Source organism: Balaenoptera ricei, chromosome 16, assembly GCF_028023285.1.
Source record: "Balaenoptera ricei isolate mBalRic1 chromosome 16, mBalRic1.hap2, whole genome shotgun sequence".
Lineage (NCBI taxonomy): Eukaryota > Metazoa > Chordata > Mammalia > Artiodactyla > Balaenopteridae > Balaenoptera > Balaenoptera ricei.
The window spans coordinates 4,926,590-4,948,366 of NC_082654.1; positions in this window are offsets into that span (position 1 = coordinate 4,926,590).

Sequence of the window (21,777 nt, forward strand, 5' to 3'; positions counted from 1 at the left end):
CCAGAGACCAGGAAGTGACAGACTAACAAGATAATATGTCCTTGAGATTGGCATATGGTTATCTTAGGAACAGAAGCTTGTCTTCAAGAAATGTCCTCAAAAAATTCATTCGTTCAACAAATATCTCCTGATTGCCTACCGCAGGCAGACCACAATGGCAAGCAAAATACACTTGGATTCCATACTCGTGGGGTTTGGAGTCCACTAGGAGAGACAGCATTCTTCACCCGAGCCCACAAATGGTGATGTGCCACTGGGTGATATTTTGATGTATTACTGTACTACTGATCTCAGAGAGGCAGCAGTGAGTGGTGGCGTGAAACGAGATCTTAATTCCCTGCCCGGGAACTGAACCTGCGTAGCCTGGATGAAAACCAGGAATCCTAGCCACCACACCCCCTGGCTCTTGCCCCCGGTGAAAAATGCATTTCTCACGGAGGCAAAACTGTAAAAACAGGTACCAAGTTTATTATTAGAGACATAGCACAACAACAAGTGGGAGAGCACACAGAGAAACAGTTTGCTTAGTTAAGACAGAAGCAGGGCAGAGATGCACACCCGGAGAGGAAGGGTGTGGGCATCCCCCCAATGAGGAGGAGCCCAGTAAGGAGGCGGTGAAGTCATTCACATAGGGCAGCTCTTCCGGGTCTCTGTTTACCTCTGGCCAATTATCTGGTTTCTTTTTCCACCTGACCTGCCCTGGGACCCTCCCCATCATGCGTGTGCAACTTTTTTCCAAGATGGATTACAGCCCAGAGGCCTATGGGACGGCCTTGGCATCACCTATTATGGGGTGGTGCCCCCTCCTTTATGACCCCCGAGGAGCCTTTCTGCACACGTGCAATGTTTCCCTTGCCCCAAGGATGGGAAATGTATCACCTCTTGACCTTTTAACAGAGTTTAGTCCCACTCTGTCCCTGCCATAAAAATGTCCAATGTCCGGTTACTTACCCTATTTTTGTTGCTGGCTTTTATATCGAGCTGCAGATCTTGAAATATAGACAGGAGTCCGGTCATAAATATGTAGTCCTGGAGTCGTTTGTCTCTTGCTTCAAGAAATGTAAACAGGGAGCTGGTAATGAATGTCCGGCCTGGAGCCCATCTTCTTCTCACCCCAGGAAGTGTGAACAGGAGACCAGTTGTAAATGTCTAGCCTGGAGCCCATCTATATCCTGCTTCACTACTTTCCTATTGCTGCTGTAACAAATTACAAGAACTGTAGCATCTTAAAAGCAATTCAAATTAATTTTCTTAGCGATCAGAAGTCCAAAATGAGACTTATGGGACTAAAATCAAGATGTCAGCAGAATGAGAAAGAAGGCAATCCTGCCATTCACCACAACATGGATGGACCTTGAGGGCATTATGCTAGGTGAGATAAGTCGGAGAACACAAATATTGTATATCACTTATATGTAAAATCTAAAAAGCTGAACTCATAAAAACAGAGTAGACTGGAAGCTACCAGGGTCTAGGGGAATGAGGGTATTGGGGAGATGTTATTTAAGGGTAAAAAACTTGCATCTGATAGATACATAAGTTCTGGAAATCTAATGCACACACAGTGATTACAGACAACAATACTGTAATATAAACTACAAAGTTTCTAAGAGACTGGGTCTTAATTGTCTCGCCACAAAAGAAAAATGATAATTATGGGATGTGATACAGGTGTTAGCTAACTCTAGGGTGGCAATCATATTGCAATATACAAAGTATCAAATCAATACCTTGTACATCTGAAACTAACACAACGTTGTATGTCAATTCTATCTCAATAAAAAAAAATAGTTTTAAAACACATTTGATTAAAAAAAGATGTCAGCAGGGCTGTATTCCTTCTGGAGGGTGCTGGAGAGGATCTGTTTCCTTGCTTTTTCCAGCTTCTAGAGGCTGCCCCCAATTTCTTGGCTTGTGGCCCCTTATTCCATCTTCAAACCTCATCTCTCCAAACACCCGTTCTGTTGTCGCATCTCCCTTTTCTGATTCTAACTCTCCTGTCTTACTTTTATAAGGACCCTTGTGATTACATTGGGCCCAGCTGGATAATCCAGGAAACTCAACCATCTCAAGATACTTACCTTAATCACATCTGCAAAGTCCCTTTTGCCATTTAGGTAACGTCAGTGGTTGCAAAGATTAGGTTACAGAGATGGTCATCTTTGGGCAGCCATTTTTCAGCCTATAATAGTAACGATTTGTTTTTCCTTTTAATTCCTTTTACTTCTTCCCTCCTCTCCACCATTCAAACAGGGAGAAGGGCTTTCTCTATGACATCCTGCCCCCCCGCCCCACCTCAAAAAGTAGCAATAAGAAGATAGGAGGAGACCAGAGCATATGACGATCTTGAAATCTACCGTGTTCGATTCCAAGAGCCAGGCCCTTGAGAGAGAAAAGCTGATTTGAATTCCAAAAACCTTTGTTTGGAAAATCAAAAGCTCAGGTCTGAAGGATGAGAGCATAGTGTTACTCCATATGTAACAGACGAGAAAGAGAACTCAATTGTTTCTGTTTAAAAGGGGATAAAGCTTTGCCCAGCTGGCCACAGGAGAGAGACTAGAGGCCAGTGGCATGAATTTAGGAACAGTGGGTCCCTGAGAGGTTCACAGCCCTGACCCCTGCTGAGGTCAAACCCCAGAAGATGGGTGTGCAGTGTGAAGCGTCAGTCACCAGGTCCCTGGAGCTGCCCTTGGGCCTCTCCGATGCTCAGAGCAGCCAGGGGTGGGCACCTCTGCAGGCTCTTACCCTGTGCACCCCACACTTCTGTGCGCCCACAGTGGGGCAGGAGGGCACCTGAGACATTGTTTCCCTCCAGGCGGGAGTGGAAGGACCTAGAAGGGAAATAATGGGTCCCACAGTTTAGGAAGAAGTGGGGCTCAGCCTTCAGGAGCAGCTTTGGCACATAAGGATGGGCAGGATGGATGAGCCTCATCCCAGGAGAGGCCAGCAAGGACCGAGGCAGCCCAGACCCCGGGCCCACCCCCAGCCCCAGGTGACACGGGAGCTGCTCCTGCCCGGTGGCGTCTGGACCGCCACCCGAGAGTGAGCGCAGGGATGAAGGGAGGGGAACCTGAGTGCTTAAGCCCAGGCCCCATTTTGACCACATTTAAAGCAGAAAGTGACTGGGTTACCGTTCATGGGACTAAGGGGCTATAGAGAACCCCTAAAACTTAGACCTTAAAAACAGGAGACCCTGGTCTCGACAGGTTCAGAGAGGGTTGCTCATGTGGAATGCGTGAGAGGGGTTCACTCACCAGGAATGGTGTTCGAGACGCTGAGATCAGCAGCTTTTGTGTCATTTTGTCATCACCAGCTCTCTGATCCCTCTTAATACCTTTTGAAGGCGTCAACCCAGTGTCTCGTCGGTACCCAGGGAGGGAGCCATAGTCGCCGTAACTCACTGATGGGGAATTGGCTGTGGGACAGTTACACAGCCCAGCACTCTGTGTGCATCCTCTCACGGGCTCATCACCTTAGGTTTAAGAAGTAGGTCCTATTGTTGTGTCTGTTCTGCAGATGAGGAAACTGAGGCTCAGAGAAGCTGTCACTTACCCGAGGTCCCACAAAGAAAAATTCTCTATCTGGCCAGAGTTTATGCCTGGAGCCAATAACAAAAGAGGTCTGTCTTCACACGCTTCTGAAAGGGGCAGCTGGCCAGGACCATGTGGAGAGCCCACGAGGAGGAGGGTTTAATTCCTTCAGTCCCATCTGGATCTCAGCATCTTGCCAACCAACCATCCCCTGCTTCTGACATTGGTGTGCCAGCCTTGGTGTAGGAAGGCAGTTCTTCAAGTTTCTGAATAAACTTTGAATGATTTCCTACAGCGCCAATATTCCTTCAAGATTTAGGAGAGAGCAATGAGGTATTTAATCAGAAAACAATTTCAATGTTTTCTTAAGAATATAATCAAGCATATAAGAAGTTTGAGCATAATTAACATACAGACAAGTTGAAAGAAGAGTAGCCTGTACTAGTTACCATCTAAATCCACACTTGTCAATAATCAATTGACAAAATGGTAAATGGTAAAAATAATCAATTTACCTGTCCAGGTCGGTTGGTGTTGAACCATTAAAAAGTGAGTTGCACGCATCCTGACACTTTACTACTAAATATTTCAACTTGTGTCTCTTAAAAATACGAACGTTGAAACTAGGGATTGTTATCACAGCTGAGAGTATGAATGATAATTTCCCAATCTTGTCTAATGTCTAGTTCATGTTCATATTTAATCTGTGGTCCCCAAATGTCTTTTATAGCTAGCCTGTTTTCTCACCAGGAGCCCATCAAATTTCATGTACTGCATTTACTTTAGTTGTGTCTCCAAATTCAGATAGTCTGCCACTTATTTTTAACAGCATTGGCTCTTTGAAAAGACAAGCCCCGTTGCCTTGAAGAATGTCCCATATTCTAGGTTTGTTTGATTGTTTCCTTGAAGTGTGGCTTAATTTGCCCTTAATTCGTAGACTGCCAAGCTTTTACAATTCATATTTTTAGTATTTATATATTTATAATTTCAATAATCTATAGCTAATTACAACAAGAGGATGAAAATTTGCTTTGAGCCAAGTAACTGTGTGTTACATGCATTGTCTCATGGAATCCTCACGGCAACTTACAAGAAAGACATCCTGACACTTTCATTATGCCCAAATTGCAATGACCGGTCTTTGAAGTGTTCACTCACTTTCTCAAGGCTACAGAGTGAGTGGTTGCACTCGAATTCTAACACTTTTCTGTCTCCAAAGCCCAAGCACCCTCAGCCTCATGCCTGTGCCCCCCACTAGAACACAGGCCCTTTGAGGATGAGGCCACGTTTTAACCTCTCTAGACTCCTGACATGTGGCACAATGCCTCTGCCTTAATACAGACTCAGAACCAGGAACACTGAGTGAAGTTAGTCCTCTGCCATAGTCCAGAATGATGAGTGGCACATAAGACATGCATTTCTTGAATGAATGAATGAATGAATGACCGTCTTTTGGGTTATTAACTCAGCCTTAGATATTTAAGATTCATTAAAATCCTAGACTGGGGAGAGAGTGATGAACGGGACTGGTGTTTACACCTGGCCAGTCCAGGTTGTCCTTAAAGGGGGCTTGTGTACTTCATGAAGGACAGCAGTGACCTTACTGTGATCGTGTAATCCTTCCGCAAATATCACAAGGTTTCAAACAGTGTATTACAAGGAACGAGTAGCTTTGATGCTTAACACCTTGTCACAGGTTCCCATTTACTAAAACATTTTCTCTAAAGGCAGATTTTCCTCCCACGGTTCTTTGCAATCCTGGCACCTAAAAAGCCAACTTGGGAGAATGAGAAGTCAGCCTTTTACACCGCTGGAGCATCTGCAGAATGAGCGTTGATGAGACAAAATTCATCTGTAATTCTCAGGAGGCCAGACGTAGACGGCATCCACACAGGAATCATGAACTTCTTGCCTTCCCGATAGGATGACCGGAAGCGGGTGCTTTGGAATCCAGCAGGGTGGACGCTCTAAGCTCATCCTGGCTTAGAGCACTGACTCCACACTGCTCAGAATTAGAGACGTATATATGCATCAAACAGTGTGCATTTTCAGGATGTATTAAAATATTTTATGTGCTTATTTTCTCCTGAGAATACCAAAAAGGAAAGGATTGCAGAAATGCTCTCACTGTTCTTTGATCACCATTTCCCCAGCAGGATGCTAGGAGGAAAAGGCCATGTCTGATTCACTGATGTTTCCAGAAAGAACCTGCAAGGTGTCTGCCCAGCATAGGTCTCATGTGCTTGATAAAGCCATGTTGAATAAGTGAAGTTTCTTGGGAGAAATTGAGACATAAAAGAATGATTTCTCATGGATTCAAATGGCACACTCCATTTCCTCCGCCTTGTTTGGTTTTTCAAAGGAGAAATCTAGACCCGTGTTCATTTTTTTCCCTGATAGGCAATCCCTCCATGAGTAACTAAAGAAGCCTGCTGGAATTCAGATAACCATTTAGAGCTGGGGAGCTTATAAAAGAGACTCTGATTTCCGGTCTTTGCTCCTAAAGATTCTGATTCAGCAGACCTGGGATTTTGCTCAGAAATCTTCACTTTTAAATACCTATTGGGATGATTCTGAGCAGGCCCATTGTGGGAACCACAAATTTATTATTATTCAAAGCCAGCTGCAAGGTCAGCATACTTTGAAGGATTCATTCACTGAAAGATGAAAGTTAGATCATCTCAGATGGCAGCTGAGCAGCTAAAGCTTCTCAGTCCTGGGTGCACATCTCAGTTACTCGGAAGAGCCTTTTTAAAAACAGGATGCTGTGCTCTCTTTCCAAACCACTTGAGTCAGAATCCCTGTGGCAGGGTCTGGGCATTGTTTATTTTTTTAGAGCTTCCCAAGAAGATTCTAGAACAGCCAAGATTGAGGACACGATTGAGTTAAACAAACCTGTTCAAATACACATCAATTCGGTTGCCTTGTGCTGCCTTTCCAGGTCATTCAGTCAAAAAAATAAAAAATAAAAAAGAGTCCTTCTTGCTTGCTCTTTACCTTAATAATGGTCTATACTTTACAAAGTACAGTCCGTAACACTCTGAATTAGGTAGGGCTAATTTTACCACCTCCATTTTTTTACAGACAGAGAAAGTGATGCTAAGAAAGGTAAAAGTAGTGCACAAGTCAGCACAGCTCCAAGTGATGGAATTAGCATGAAGGGTTACAGCTCCAACCTGCAAGTTACTAAAGGTCCACTGCCGAGTTTGATCTCCCTCAAGTTAGAGGTTATTTGATAATTGCTTTTTAAAGGTCCATGTGATTCTTTAAGGTTGCCTTTGAGTGGTGGGTAAATGTCCAGGGCAGAGGGGAGAACCCACACAATCACGTACCCTCATAGAAGACACCCGGCCAAGGAGGGACTGAATTTTCTGTGATGTCCATAACATACAGCTTATTAAATATGATCCAAAAAGAAAATATCTTCAAAGACAAGCAGCTAAGTGGATCAAAAGTTCACAAGGAAAGGAATAAATTACTCAGGGAAAGAGAGAGCAAAAACAAGATAACAGAATGTATATATTTAGGATCAAATTTCTAATTTACTGCAATCTGTAGTACTCTGAATCTGACTACATTGGGTATAATTATTTCTGTCTAAATAATTTTGCAAACTTGCAGCATGATAACTCAGGCTCACAAATACGAATCAACTCTGCTATGCTCACAACACAGCAATAATTATGTTCTTGAGTTGGTACAGCTTCTCACAGCTTGGTGCAAAGTAATTATGTTTTCTTCTTTATGCAAAGCATATTAACCTGTGGAAATTACAAACCATAAAGTCTAAAAAAAAAAAAAGTCCATTTCTAATGGGAAAGTACTGAATTTGGCCTACAAAAATTCGCATCTAAGTGAATTAGGTGGCGCTGTGAGACCTCCCTGGAGAAAATTAGTGGTCAGTTTGTCAGCTTCCCACTGGGATAGAGAGCACTTTTCAGTGGAAGAGATATGAAAGCAGCTACCTCCATGCCCAATAAAGATACAAATGTGCATTTTATTGTGGAAAGGGCACTGGAGTGTTTCAGATCTATCCAGGTTGATACCTGTGGTCTTAGTCATTCATTTGCATGGCTGTATATTCTGTTCTATGAATATACTATAACTTGTTTATCAATTAGTGGTTGCCTCTGGGGAGTGATGAGGGTTGGTGTGGAGTTGAGTGAAATGTAATTAAAGAGAAGTACTCAGTGGGTTTCTGCTACAGTTAGGATGCTTTACTTCTTAAGCTGGGTGGTGATTATGCTATATTCGTTGTATTCTTTTCCATATTTTTGATTCATCTGAAATAATTTATAATTTCTGTGATGGGTAATCTTATGTGTCAATTCGACTGGGCTAAAGGATACCCAGATAGCTGGTGAAACATTATTTACAGATGTTTCTGGAAAAGATTAGCATTTAATTAATGAACTGAGTAAAGCAACCAGGCCTCCCCAATGGGATGCGCATCATCCAATCTGCTGAGTACTAAAATAGAACAAAAAGGAGGGGCGGGGGTTTTCTGCTTGGGCTGAGACATCTATCTTCTCCTGTCCTCTGTGCTCCTGGTTCTTGGGCTTTCGGGCTCAGAGCACAACTTACATCATCCGTCCCCCAGTTCTCAGGCCTTTGGACTCAGATGGAATTATACTACCAGCTTTCCTCGTTCTTCAGCCTGCAGATGGCAGATAGTGGGACTTATTGGCCTCCATAAACACATGAGCCAATTCCTATAATAAATCTCCATTTCTCTGAAGAAACCTGACCAATACTATTTCTTCTTACAAAAGAAAAAATGCAATTCAGGGAAGATGGCAGGGGGTATATTTTGGGAATTTTCCAGAATATCTACATAAGAACAGATAGAGCAACTACATTGCAGGTCAAAACTCATGGACAAAATTTACAACAAAACTAGGCAGTGAGATATTCCTGCAGGCTCCACAACACAAACAAGTAGAGAAAAGTCTCCAAAAGCCACTAGACTTTTGGTGTCAGTATGGGAGAAAGTAGAAGAAAGACCTTAGAAAAGAAAGACCTCAAAATAGTTAACAAATATTTACTGGTGAGCATAGCCTGCCAATCTGAGAGCAGCAGCTGAAACAGCGAGAGGGTTTTGCCTGTTCCAGTAATGAGAGAGGGCCAGAGACCTAAGTTAAGAAGGTTTGAAAGGTCTGAAGCTGTCCAGCCTGTGAACTCTTGAAACTGACCCTCAGGAATCTCATCTAGCACAGAGTTCCAAATTGAGAAGATACGGTTAGAAGTGCCATCAAAACTGAGCAAGAAAGGGATAATAGAAATGAAAAGTAATATAACAGCATAGGAATAGAGGAAACAGAGCCAAGAAATAGAAAACAAGCAGCCCTATTTTGAACATCACATTTAAATAGCAGGTGAAGGAGCTCTATGAAGTTAGGAAAGCTATATTTGAAACAAGCCTCCTTCTAAAAGTTAAGAAAAACTAATTTCACTTAAAAAAAAAAACCTAGAATACAATCAAGATCAAATCCCATACAAAGTTACATAAGAAAAAATAGATTATGGAACAGAATAACATCCCTATAAACAATGAAAGCACTCCAAAAATTCATACTAAGAAGGAAAAAAACCTATTTCAAAATGAGCTGAAAGACATGAAGAAAACAACAGGAGACACAAAAAAACAACATATATCAGAATTAGAAAAACTCAGAATGAGGTAACAGAACTCAAGAAACACTTGGAAATAAAAATTTTTGAATATAATTGTAAATGAGGGTTAAACTAGAAGGAACGCAAGCACAAATAAGCAAACAAATAAGTTCTTAGTACAAATAGTAGTGAAAATGAAAAAGAAAGGAAAAAAATTTAAAGATTCAAGATAATCTTTAAAATTTGAAGATAGGCAAAGAAAATCCAACATACAGATAATAGTACCTAAAGAAAAAATGAAAGGAAGGATACAGAATAAATTATACAAACTCTAATGAAAGGAAACGTTCTTGAAATAAAGAAAAAGATATGAAACTACATATTGAAACAGCACACTATTTATCTGAGAATACTGCCACAGAACCAATAAGAAGATATTTTCTAGTAAAATTATGTGACTTACTAAAAGAAAAACTGTAAGGAAAAAATCCTTTTGATATCTAGACAAAAATAAAATGTGATTTATAAGGAAAATAAAATTGTATTTTTATCAGATGATTTTTCCAGTGTTGTTTTCAAGCCAGAAGAAAATGAAGTAGCATATTTAAGATATTTAAGGAAATAAAACGTTAGTCAGGATTTTATATCCGGCAAAGCTGATCTTCAAGTAGAAAGAGCTCATACAAATGGTTACCAAGATAAAATAACTCAGGGATTATTGTTCATGTGAGATTTTCCCAAGGACTCGACTAAAGAACAAGTTTCAGGCAATTCAAATGATCAGAGTCATGGGCATTAAGGACTGGCAGTGAGCACTAAACATAGAGTTACCTATAGAAGTAGAACTAAAATTAAATAAGAGCTAAAGGGGAAATATGTATGTAATGGCTATATGACCTGAAATATAGCTAGAGTATCAGCATAACAAAAAAATTAAGATGTTTTCAATAATCACAGTTGGTAGTAGTGTAAGAATTGTCATCAGGAAACTCTACTGTGTATAAGTGGAATGAAGCTAATGAGTCATTTTGGAGTATTCTTTTATCATCCCCTGTGTTCTTTAGAATCAAGACTCAGTGTAAGAGAAAAGAAACTCAGATGTAATATAGTCGAGGTCAAATTAAAACCTTGTAACCTTGAATATAATTTGGAAATATCAATATGAACTCACATGTTATTATACCTGTATTTGGGGGAGAAATACATATATCTCCTAATTCTGTACACTGTAGCTATGCACACGCAGTAGCAACGCTCATTCCAAGAACCCAAATTGTGGTCTTGAAATATCATATCCCAGTAAAGGAAACTAGGGCTTAGAGAAATTATTGATTCCAGGTCTGGAGCAGGAGATGTATAAGATGAATTTGGAACATCTTGTAACAACCAGATAACAAGGAAACTACTACAGCTACTTCCACTGATCAAATATGGGATAATTAAAGTGAGCTTCAATAAGAAAAAAAAAATTGCAGTAGATTGAACTCTAACAAATATATTTAAATCCAGGAACAAATGACAGGAATCAAGTCACCGTCTTGGAAGCTGGAGAAATAGAGAAAAGAATCAAACATTTACCCTGCCTTTCCTATGTGAACTATGCCCCCAGATGACCAAATAGCAGGTGAAGGAAATATCTCCTTAGAAAACTATTCCAGTGAATCCATGCAAATGAAATGGTAGAATCAGAACGTCACTATTCTACAACCGCCAGTAAATTAATGGATCAAGGCATCGAGCGCCATGGCTCTAACATTTAAAAGAGCATAAACCGAATCCTCTTTCCGCCCAATGAAAGAACACAACTTGTGGCCTTTCCAAAGGGGTCCAGCTGAGTCTCATTCAGCCTCCAGATCCAACTGCCAAATTCCAGGAAATACAGAGGGCCGGGGCATATTGAACCACACCATGATCACGCACTCAGCAAAGTCCAATCTATGGGAAACCATAGGTCAAAAGGCTACACAGATTGTATGGAAAAGAAAAGGATGTTGATTGCACAAAACTTAAGAAAATGTATTGTTTCAAAATATGGGCAAGATTAAACTATAATCTCTAAAGATGACTTGAGTGACAAAAACATAAAGACTCCCAAGGATGTGGTTACTCTAAAAGTCAAGTAGTAGTGACTTTTGGGAAGAGGGAGGTCTATGATTGGAATGGGGTACATGGAGGAATTTATAAGGTGGCTGGCAAAATTCTATTTCTTGATTAATTGTTGCAAGATTACTTGCCTTATAATAATTCGCTAAGCTATTTAAGAAATAAACAAATGAATAGATGGTAAAAAGAAGGAAAGATGACTAAATTTGGGATTAGACACCCCTGGGATTAAAAGTATATCCCCTCTTTTATTAGCTATTTCACTTGGGCAAGTCACTTAGCTTTGCTGAGACTTGGTTTTTCTCCTCATCAAAACTGAGTTGAACTTGCAGAGTAATGGTAAAAAAAAAAATGCTCCTACCTCCAAATTTTTGTGAAGATGGAATAAAATATGATAATGTAAGTAAATTTCTCTGAGCCTCGCTAGCACTAAAAAGATCTCGGGAAATGATCTTGGGATATGAATATGTATCCTAGAGGCAGCTTTGATTTGGAAATAGGAGTTGTGGATTGGCCAGCCCTAGTGACCAGGGAAAATCACTCAGAAAATGGGAATGCAAATGATACCTGCATCCCTGGGTGACTGTGACAATGGAGGGAAAGGATGGGCACGTATACCTGGTGAACTGTCCATTCCTTACAGAGAGCGAGCTACCGTCATTACCCTGCAGCACCTGGAAGGGGTGCTCTGCCTAATAACCGGTGGGATGATCAGCTGTGTCCCAATGATCACTCCAGCCCATGCAACGTTTTCAAATTCATCTTCTTTTTTTTTAACATAACAGGAAACCTTTTCTGAGTGATTGCTATGATTCAGGTATCAGGCAATTTGCATGGATTAAAACATAAGCAACAGTATTATCATTCCCACCTATCAGTAGAGAGATGGACACAGAGTGGGCTTAAGTCACAAGTGCGAGATGCAGCTAGAAGGGCAGGATTCCGCGGGTGGCGACACAGCCCAGCTCATCATCACCACAAATACCCCGTAAAGGAGCGCAGAGGAAAAAGAAAAGCATCAAAACAGTGCTTTTCCAGCCCGTCCCTCAAGCCACCCTTGCTCCTGGGTCTGAGCACACCACTCAGAGGTGGAACTTGCTCAGGGAACGCCCAGCCTCAGCGGGACCCCTTGGTCTCATGGCTCCCTGTCATCCTTACCACAGGGTCACTTTGGAACCATAGACTTGTCTCAACTCTCAAGGGGCTTTGCTCACCTTTGAGCCATGTTTCTGGCTCCCCTGGGGCAAGGCCCCTTTGTCATCTATTTCATTATCACTCTCTGCCTCGATGCTTCAACAAGGCTGCTGCTGTTTTAGAACAGATCGACTCTGCAAATGTTCTTGTTGGAACATGGACATTCGAATCCACTATTTCCCTTTAAAAGTGGGAGGCAAATAGCCCAGAGGGTAAGGGTTTAGACTTGGGGATTCAATTAACTTATACTGGTAAGTTATATGGTTCAAATTCTGTCTCCATCTCACACTAGCTAGATGGCCTTGGGCCTGTTCCCTAACTTCTCCATGTGCCTCACTTTCCTCCTTGGGAAAAAGGGAATCATATGGACTACTCCGTAGAGTCGGTGCTTAGCACAGCCCTAGGCTCAGAGTAAGTGCTCAGCGACAAAAGGTAGCTTTCATCATTGTTATTTTATTATTGTAGTGAGGCCCAAGCTGGGAGGGCATGACCTGCCCTGCTTCTCAAACACCCTCTGAAGTATGGCAAAGGAAGGTGTGTCCCTTAGCATTGACCCTAAGAGAGAAAGCTTTTATTTCATTTTTTAAATTAATTAATTAATTTATTTTTGGCTGCGTTGGGTCTTCGTTGCGGTGCATGGGCCGCTCATTGCGGTGGCTTCTCCTGTTGTGGTGCACGGGGCTTAGCTGCTCCGCGGCACGTGGGATCTTCCCGGACCAGGGCTCGAACCGGTGTCCCCTGCATCGGCAGGCGGGTTCCTAACCACAGCACCACCAGGGAAGTCCTGAGAAAGATTTTTAAGTTTCATATTTTATGTTCAAAGGTCATATGATTTCTGAAATTTTTGTTTTTTAGAAGACTTTATTTTTTAGGGCAGTTTTAGGTTGACAGCGAAATTGAGGGGGCATCAGAGGTTTCTCATGCACCCCTGGTCCCCCCCTCAGGCACAGCCTTCCCGGCGATCAACACTCTCCACTGAAGCAGTAGCTTTGTTACAACTGATGAACCTGTGCCGAGTCCATGGTCTACATCAGAGTTCACTCTTGGTGTTGTTTATTCTGTGGGTTTGGACAAATTCATAATGACAGGTATACGTCATTATGGTATTACACAGAGTAGTTTCACTGCCCTAAAAATCCTCTGTGCTCCACCCCTCCCTGCCAATTCATGATGTTTACATTTTACTTCTTTGTTTTCTGGGAGAAAATATTTACATATTAAAGCTAAGACAAATCTCTTAACATACAAAAAGTTATTTAAAAGCAATAATAAAAGGGCCATAAACCTGATTTCAAAAATAGGCACAAAACACAAAAAATTTAGAATAAAAAAAAAAAAAAAATTTAGAATAAAATAAAGATAAATGACCATTCACTATATGAAAACATGCTCGGTCTCAGTCATAAAAACAGAAAGGCAAATTAAAGCTAACTGAAATATTATTTATTACCTACTGTTTTGAAAAAATGCAGACATTGAAGAAACCTGTGGAGAAATGGGCTCTCTACATATTGCTGGTAGAAACACACAATTATATGAATTCTAGGGGAATGTGGCATTAGCTAGCAAAATTGCTATATTTGCCCATGACCAAACTATTTCCTTTCTAAAAAGCTGCCTTGAAGATAAACCTCCACGAACACAAAAACATGTATGGTCAAGTTTATGAATTGTGGCCTCTTTTAGTAATTGTAGATAATTGGAACCAATCCAAATGTCATTAACAAGAGACTAGTTGAATAAACAATGGAAAGTCCATGCAATAGAGTATTATGCAGCCATGAAACAGGCAGGAAGATCTCTATGTATTGATTTGGGGTGATCTCAAGCACATGTTGTTACATGAAAAGAAGCAAAGTGCAGAACAGTATATCTTGAATGCTGCTTTGGGGGTAAGAAGGTAGGGGAAATACAAAGAAATGTACTATTTGCCTATTTTTGAAAAATAAAAAGAAACCCTGCAAGGATAGCTGGGAGTGAATGAAATGATTGTCCAGAAGAGGCAGGGGAGGGGGAATAAAGTGAGAGCAGATATTCACGAAAATGTGATTTCTCAGAGATCCTTTTTTATATAATTTTGACTTTTGAATCCTGAAAATCTTTTAGATATTCAAAAAGGAAAATTAAATATAAAAGAACAAAACAAAAAAAACCCTGAAAACTAAAAGTCAAATGGAATCTGTAAAACTAACGACACACCAAGTTGGTAAAATAATCACACAGAAATGAGTTCTTCCAAGTGACATTTGAACACAATACAGAGGTCCATACCCAGTGAGATCTATCACCATCAAATGAACAACAAATAAATTTAAACTTCACTTAGTGATTTTATTGATAGAAAATATATTGGTATAGTAATTTTAAAACAGTTTAATGTATATTTTAGGGTAAAGCAAATAAGTTAATATATTAATATATTATGTTATTAGGAACCAAGATATTTAGTGTAAGAGAAAAGAGGAGGTACAACTATAAAATCTAAAATACTTTTTCAACTTTAAATTTGAATTTAAGTATCAAGTCATATTTTTTTTAAAAAACCCTAACTTTGCCTACGGAGAGGACCTAGAGGCAATGAACCTACCTAGCACTCAGATCTTGGTCTGTGCATACCATTTTTCCCTATAAGGAAATAAGATTTCTTAAGGTAGGAAATAATGATTCCAGATACGAGAAAAGATGGTGATCCTGGGACATAATTTTGAGCCAGAAGACACAAAAATACTCAAAGACTAAATAGACCTTGTCAAAATGCACCAGGAGTCATTTTGGAGCCCCGTTGGCTAAATGAGGGATGGGTGGCAATCTGAACTTCAAAAAACATGACTAATTCATAGAGTAACAAAAATCCATGAGTCCATAGTGATACGCTGGGGGGTGGGGGGGGTGGAGGAAGGGGCAGGGATCATTTCCCAGTGTTGGAGGTGAGTTTGTACCAACTTCTTACGCTGAAACTTGGTAAATGAAGGGGGGAAATAACCATTAACTCTGTATTATCTGAGAAACTGTAGTTTCATCTCCAGTTTATACTGGCAAGCTCTTCTTTCCTAAGACGAATGCTACCAAATGTATAAATAATGAGGAAATGAGAAAAATCACCATTCTGCAGTCCTCCAGGAAATAACTGATACAGGCAAGGAGAATCAAATGATGCTAAAACCATTCTGAAGCATTCAGAACAAAATATATTGCCTGGTGCTGGAGTATCCCCTCCCAGATTTCTGACTTCTCACAAGGGGAAAACCTACCTTCACACGGAGAGAGCCCGTGGTCGACCCTTAACAAAGTGGTCAGTCCTAGCATCAGTAACAGAGACACAGGCCAGCATCACCGTCCTCCTGATGTGATGCTTTAAGACCTGCACAACATCATCTAGAAAACATCCTTTGCAAAAATGTTTAACCTGAATCTAAGCAAGCCATAGAACAAACTGCCGGTTTACAGTAAATTTGGGGAATAAGGGAACATATCAAAGAGTTGTCACAGGAGAGAACCATACAAAGCCAAACACTGTAGGACTTAGAAGGCGTTATTCCCTCAGCATGCATGTTTCTGAGTCTGTTCTGAGGTTAAAACACGGGCTCATCTCCAAAGGACCTGTGTTCTGGTGGAAGACACAAGCCCACACCTTAGAGCTTTCATGGGCTTTGGAGACAAAGGGGCTAAAATCCTGGTGCGACCACTTCCTCTGCAGTCTTGAGATAGTAACTGAACACTTCAAAGACCATGTCCTTATTGTAAAATGGACCTGAAGAAAGCGTCAGGATGTCTTCCCCATAAAGCTTCTGGGAGGACCATGCACGAGGTGCACTTAGCACAATTATCTGGCTCAAGGCACATGTTCAGTACATTTAGCTTCCTGCTTCTGAGATCCATTCTTCTTTTTATAAAAGCTTGAAAGCCACGAAGTGTTGGAGAATGGCCCGTATCCCCTGGTGATCACAGCTGGGGGAAAAGTCTCATCACACTTGCCAACTCCACTAATTGAAGGGAGAGTCCAGGAGTACTGTGCAGGGAAAAATTTTTTTTTTTTGAGAAAAACACTGGATCTCTCAGAAAAGAAATTACTTAAGCTGAGTCTGGTGGACCAGAAGGGTTGTTTCCCAAAGTTTCTTCAGAAACTTTCAGATTTTCAAAGTAGATTGTGACAGAAACATACGTCAACCTCTAGAAACTTCTTGCATCAAGGGGAAAATGCTGCTTCTCTTTCCTCCCAATTGTAACTCTCCCTTCCTACGGGCTTGATTTGATGGAGATCATGTTAGAGAAATAGAAACAATAACAAGTTATGTGTATTGAGGTCTCCTGTGTCTGAGGTGAAGGATGACTGCACCTGCTGAGCTAGTGCAGGAACCACACGGCACAAAAAATCCCGTCCCCACCCCATCCTCCAATGGAGCCTTCCTTGATACGGTGGTGGGCACAGGTGATGGGAGCGGCTAGGGAGGTGAGTTTAGCCTTCCAAGACCTGCCTGTGGTTCTCTCTCTGAATCACCCTAAACTGGAATCCATGAAGGGAAGGCTCAGAGGAAGCAGCTTGGAGTACCAAGTACCTCCTCCCAGTACCCCCACTGCCAAATTAAGCAAACACAGGCTGCTCTGTGACCAACATCTACATATTTCTTTAGCTGGTTCGCTATGTCAGTGATGGCAAAGCACTCAAAGTCAGAGGATCCAAAGTTACACATTTTAAGGGCACGTTCAAAAGATTCGACTGTGCAAAAAATACTCAATAACAGCTTCTTCCTACCCCAGGCTGCCAGTCCTAGAAGAAGCCATTGTTAACAATTCCTTTTGTATACTTTCAGATATTGTCTATTACATATATATATATATATATATATATATATATATATATATATACTGTATATATATGTATAAAATAAACTTACACTAAGCATCTTTATCTATTGGAAATATTTCTAGTGTTTCCTCCACTAGCTGGATGCTATCTTTTGGTCTCACCTTGTAGAAAGACTTCTATCATTTCCTAGTTCATTAAGAGAAAGTTTTTAGAGTGTCAAGATTGGATGTTAACTTTTTTAACATATATATTTTGCCACCCATGGAGAAGGTCATTTGATCATTGTTTTTTGATCAATTAACATCTTGAATTATATTAACGGATTGCTTAATGTCAAATCATCCATGCATTCCCAGGGTTGGCGGGGGGAACATATTTGGTAGTAGTAGATTCAGGTTTTTGTGATACATTGCTAGCATCTATTGCTAACATTTTATTTCAAATTATTGCATCAGTGCTCATGGCCTTAGTCTTTTTTGTTGTTTTATGCTCTTTGTCAAGTTTTATTTTCTACGGGATTCTGGTTTCAATAAATAATTTAGATTATGTGTATTTTAAAGTTTTGTCAAAATTTGCCTCTGAAACTTACTGACAATTCTTTTTCTTTCATAAAAGTTTGTATACTTCGATGTTCTGTATCTTTGTATTAGTTTTCTATTGCCGCTGTAACAAATATCCACAAATGTAGCAGCTGAAAAGAGCATCCATTTATTATCTCACAGTTCTGTAGGTCAAAATTCCATGCAGGCTCAGCCGTCTCTTCCGTTGAGGGTTGTGTAAAGCGGATATCAAGACATCAGCTGGTCTGGGCTCTTAACTGGATGCTCTAGAGGAGAATCTGCTTCCAGGCACATTCAGGTTGCCAGAAGAATTCAATCTCTTGTGGTTGTAGGACTGATGCTCACATTTTCTTGTTGGCTGTCAGTGCAGGACCACTCTGTTCCTAGAGGCCACCTACGTCCCTTGTCATGTGGCCCCTCCATCTCTGCTCTAGCAGTGGAACCATGAGTCCCGCTTACACTTCGAATCTTTCTGACTTTCTTTTCTACTATCAGCTGGAGAAAGTGCTCTGCTTTAAGGGCTCGTGTGACAAGAAAAAAGTCCATCTACATAATTTCCCTACTTTAAGGTTAGCTGTGCCAACTCACAGAACACCGTCATGGGAGTGATATTTTACCATATTCACAGATTCCAGGGATCAGAGTGGAATATCTTTGGGAGGCCATTTTAGGTATTCTACAACAATCTTATAGGGCCAAAGGCTGATTATTAATGTTCTTCAATAAAGCATCCATTCCATCCAGGGTATTTATGCATAGTATTAATGAAGTATATTCTTATTATAACAATTATTTTAATTACATTTATATTTGCTCTAATTTTTCAATCTCTTTTGTGATTTTTGATATTTATGCTTCTCTCCTTTTCTCTTAATTATGTTAGCTAGAGTTTATCTCCCCCACTGCAAAGAACCACCTCTTGAAGTAATGAATTAGTTCTACTGGGTTTCTATGTCTTATACATTAATTTCTACTTTTATCTTTATTATTTCATTCTGGTTTTATTTATCTTAAATATTGTTTGTTTCATACTCCTTATTTAAATGACAATTCATTAATTTTCAACCTTTCTTGTTTCATAACATAGGTATTTAAAGTTAGAAAAATAGTTTTAATCCTTTAGCTAGTCATAAGTTTTGATATATAGTTCTTATTATATTTTCTAGGTAATTTTGGTTGTTATCTCCTTTTCAACTTGTGTTTGAGAGTTTTTAAATATCCAGGTGATAAGAAATGTTTAGCTATTAATGTATAGTTTTATTTCATTTTGATCAGAGTATATACTCTGTATAATTTCCACTTTGGGGGAATTTTAATTAGTTATATTGCTTTTTAAATTCTTTTAGGAGTTATATTTACCCTTAACATATTTAAACCTTTAGTTCAGTCATTGTCCTTACTTCACTTATCATCTTTGAAAACATCTATTAAAAAATGAAGAATCCATGCATTTACATTTTTTCCCACTTCCTTGACACTCTCTACCTCCTGATATTTACACTTAGATTATTCTACATTTCAAGGTTTGCAATATTTATTCTGTTCTGTACACACAATTATCATATTTAAATAAATTCAATGCTCACCAGTAATCCTTTCACCCTGATTTTATTTCATTTTGCTGGATTTTGTTGTCATGTAATATGTTAAAGAAGGGCTCAAATATTCTCTATATGCTTATTTTACTAAATAAGTGATTTGAATTTTATTCCTTTTTGTCTGATACCCATACAACTTATTCTTTGTCTTTAAATTCCAGACCATCTCTCCAGTTTTTATTCTGTACCAGTTCTTCTTGTTGCTCTTTCCAAGTTCATATTCAGTCATTCCGTTATCACAGGAGTTGTTATATCTTTGAATATGCTTTCAGTTCCATTTCTTCTTTTCTTTTTTCCAAGAACACCAGTTTTCTACACTGTATATGTCCTTTGGCTGCCTTCCATACATAACATTTTCCCTATAATCTTTTAAACTCCGCTTTTTTTCCATTTTATTTCCCCAAATTTCTTCTTCATATCTCTGACTGCGATTTTAGCAGCACCAGTCTCCTTTTTTACTGACTCTAGTTTGGACTTTATTTCTGAAATTTTTCTGATTTTTCTCTTCCATTTATTTCTTAAACTCTTTCAGTTCACTTGTCACTACCTTCTGTTGTCTTATCATCTGCTTTGGGGTTTTTATAGCTCATTTATGTGTGCTTATTTCAAGGTGACCATACTGTCTTTTATTTGTTTGCTAACACAGAGAAGTGCTTGTCCACAAATAGCTGCTATCTCATGGCATAGTTCTTCTTCAGTTGTGTAATCTGGATTTACATTTGATTTAGTATATTCTTTTTATTTTGCAGTATCATTTTATTCTGCAGTTTTACTTCTGAGACCCATGTAGATTCTTTTTTGGTTGCTACTCATCTTTAAATGAGTTCTTTCAAAGCCAGCCATTTGCTCAAGAACAGCATGGAGGATGGCCCAGGAGAGTGAATTGGGAGAGGACTGAAGAACACTGTCCTACCCACCAGGCAATCTGCCCTCAAAACAGATCTCTGCCTTGGGCAAGCGGGAGCTTTGACTGGCTCACAGAGAAGTATTTACCGGGTTCTTCTGGTGGTAACTTAATGTTTACATCTTTTCTGTTGACTGAGATCAACAGCTGCAGAGCTGCTCACCACCAACTGTCTTTCTTACAACACAACACTCAGACAATCATCTTGCAAACACGCTGTGTCTGCATGAGTCCTGCTTCAGCGCTGCCTTAACCAGAACTCTGCAATGTCACAACACGCTCAGGGATGCTCCCAGAACCCACGATTCCAAGTGGTTTGGCCACTTGATCCTACAGAACTTGGTTTACTGCCCAGCATCTGCAGAACCTGTTCCCTTTCTTGGCACACACACTACATCCTCCTGCTGCTACACTAGCAGGCACACAGGTGTTCATCCCCCATAAGCAATGTCTGCATCCTGGCAAAAAGAGAGCCTTCTCACTGGAAGCCCACTCATTTTACAATAAGCCAAGACAACATTTCCAAAAATGTTTCTTTGAAGCCCAGAATTAACAGGTGAGGCTCTACGTACTGAAACATAAAACGGCATCTGCATGTTTGCTGACGTTTATCACGGATGATAAATTGAGTAGGAGTACCAGCATTTTATGTTCTTCCCGAGATTTTCCATCTCTTTTATTTTCTGCTAGCCAGAAAAATTGGGCCATACCATGTAATAAAAAATCTGCCGCCTGCCTGTTTTCCCGGGTTGTTACATTGAGATAGGAGCGCCCTGATGGGACAACTCAGCTGTGATGACAATATGTCCGATTTCAACCTTCCTAGTGTTAATTGGGGAACTTTCCTGACACACAGAATAACAAAGGTGGAAGTGATGGATGTAGTAAATGATTACATGTCAGAGGCATTATCAGGAATGCTTAATGTCTGGATCCATTTCCAACTAATGACCAAGATGGTATTAGGAAATCAGTGAGAGCTAGACACTGGGGTCAGGCCACTGCACAGTGATGAAATTGGTGTAGTGTGGAAATAAAAGAAAAGCTATCGGCAAAAATTAAAGTGTCACTCCAGTAGGCAGGAAGGATGCTGGTGGAGCACATACAAGTCAGAAGAGCTCAGATCCTGTGAAGCACTTTCGTCTACAGAAATAGAACAAACACAGAAGCCATGGCTTCTCTGAGAGGCCGTGACTTGTTTACTGAAATGGCAATGGAAACACAGTTGTACGAAAATGAAAGGCTGATTACAGAAAAGATTTTGCAAGAAATCAAATAAATATGGTGCAATGTTAAGAAACGGTCGTCTTCACTCTGAAATAGAACTGGGCTTCTGGAGTAAAAGGAAAACCACTTCAATTTGGGGATATGCTTGGAGTGGGCTGGATTCCTGACCCCACTCCTTCACTCCTGTTACAGGATTATATACAAACACAGCCATCGCCATGTTACTTTGCATCCCCCTCCC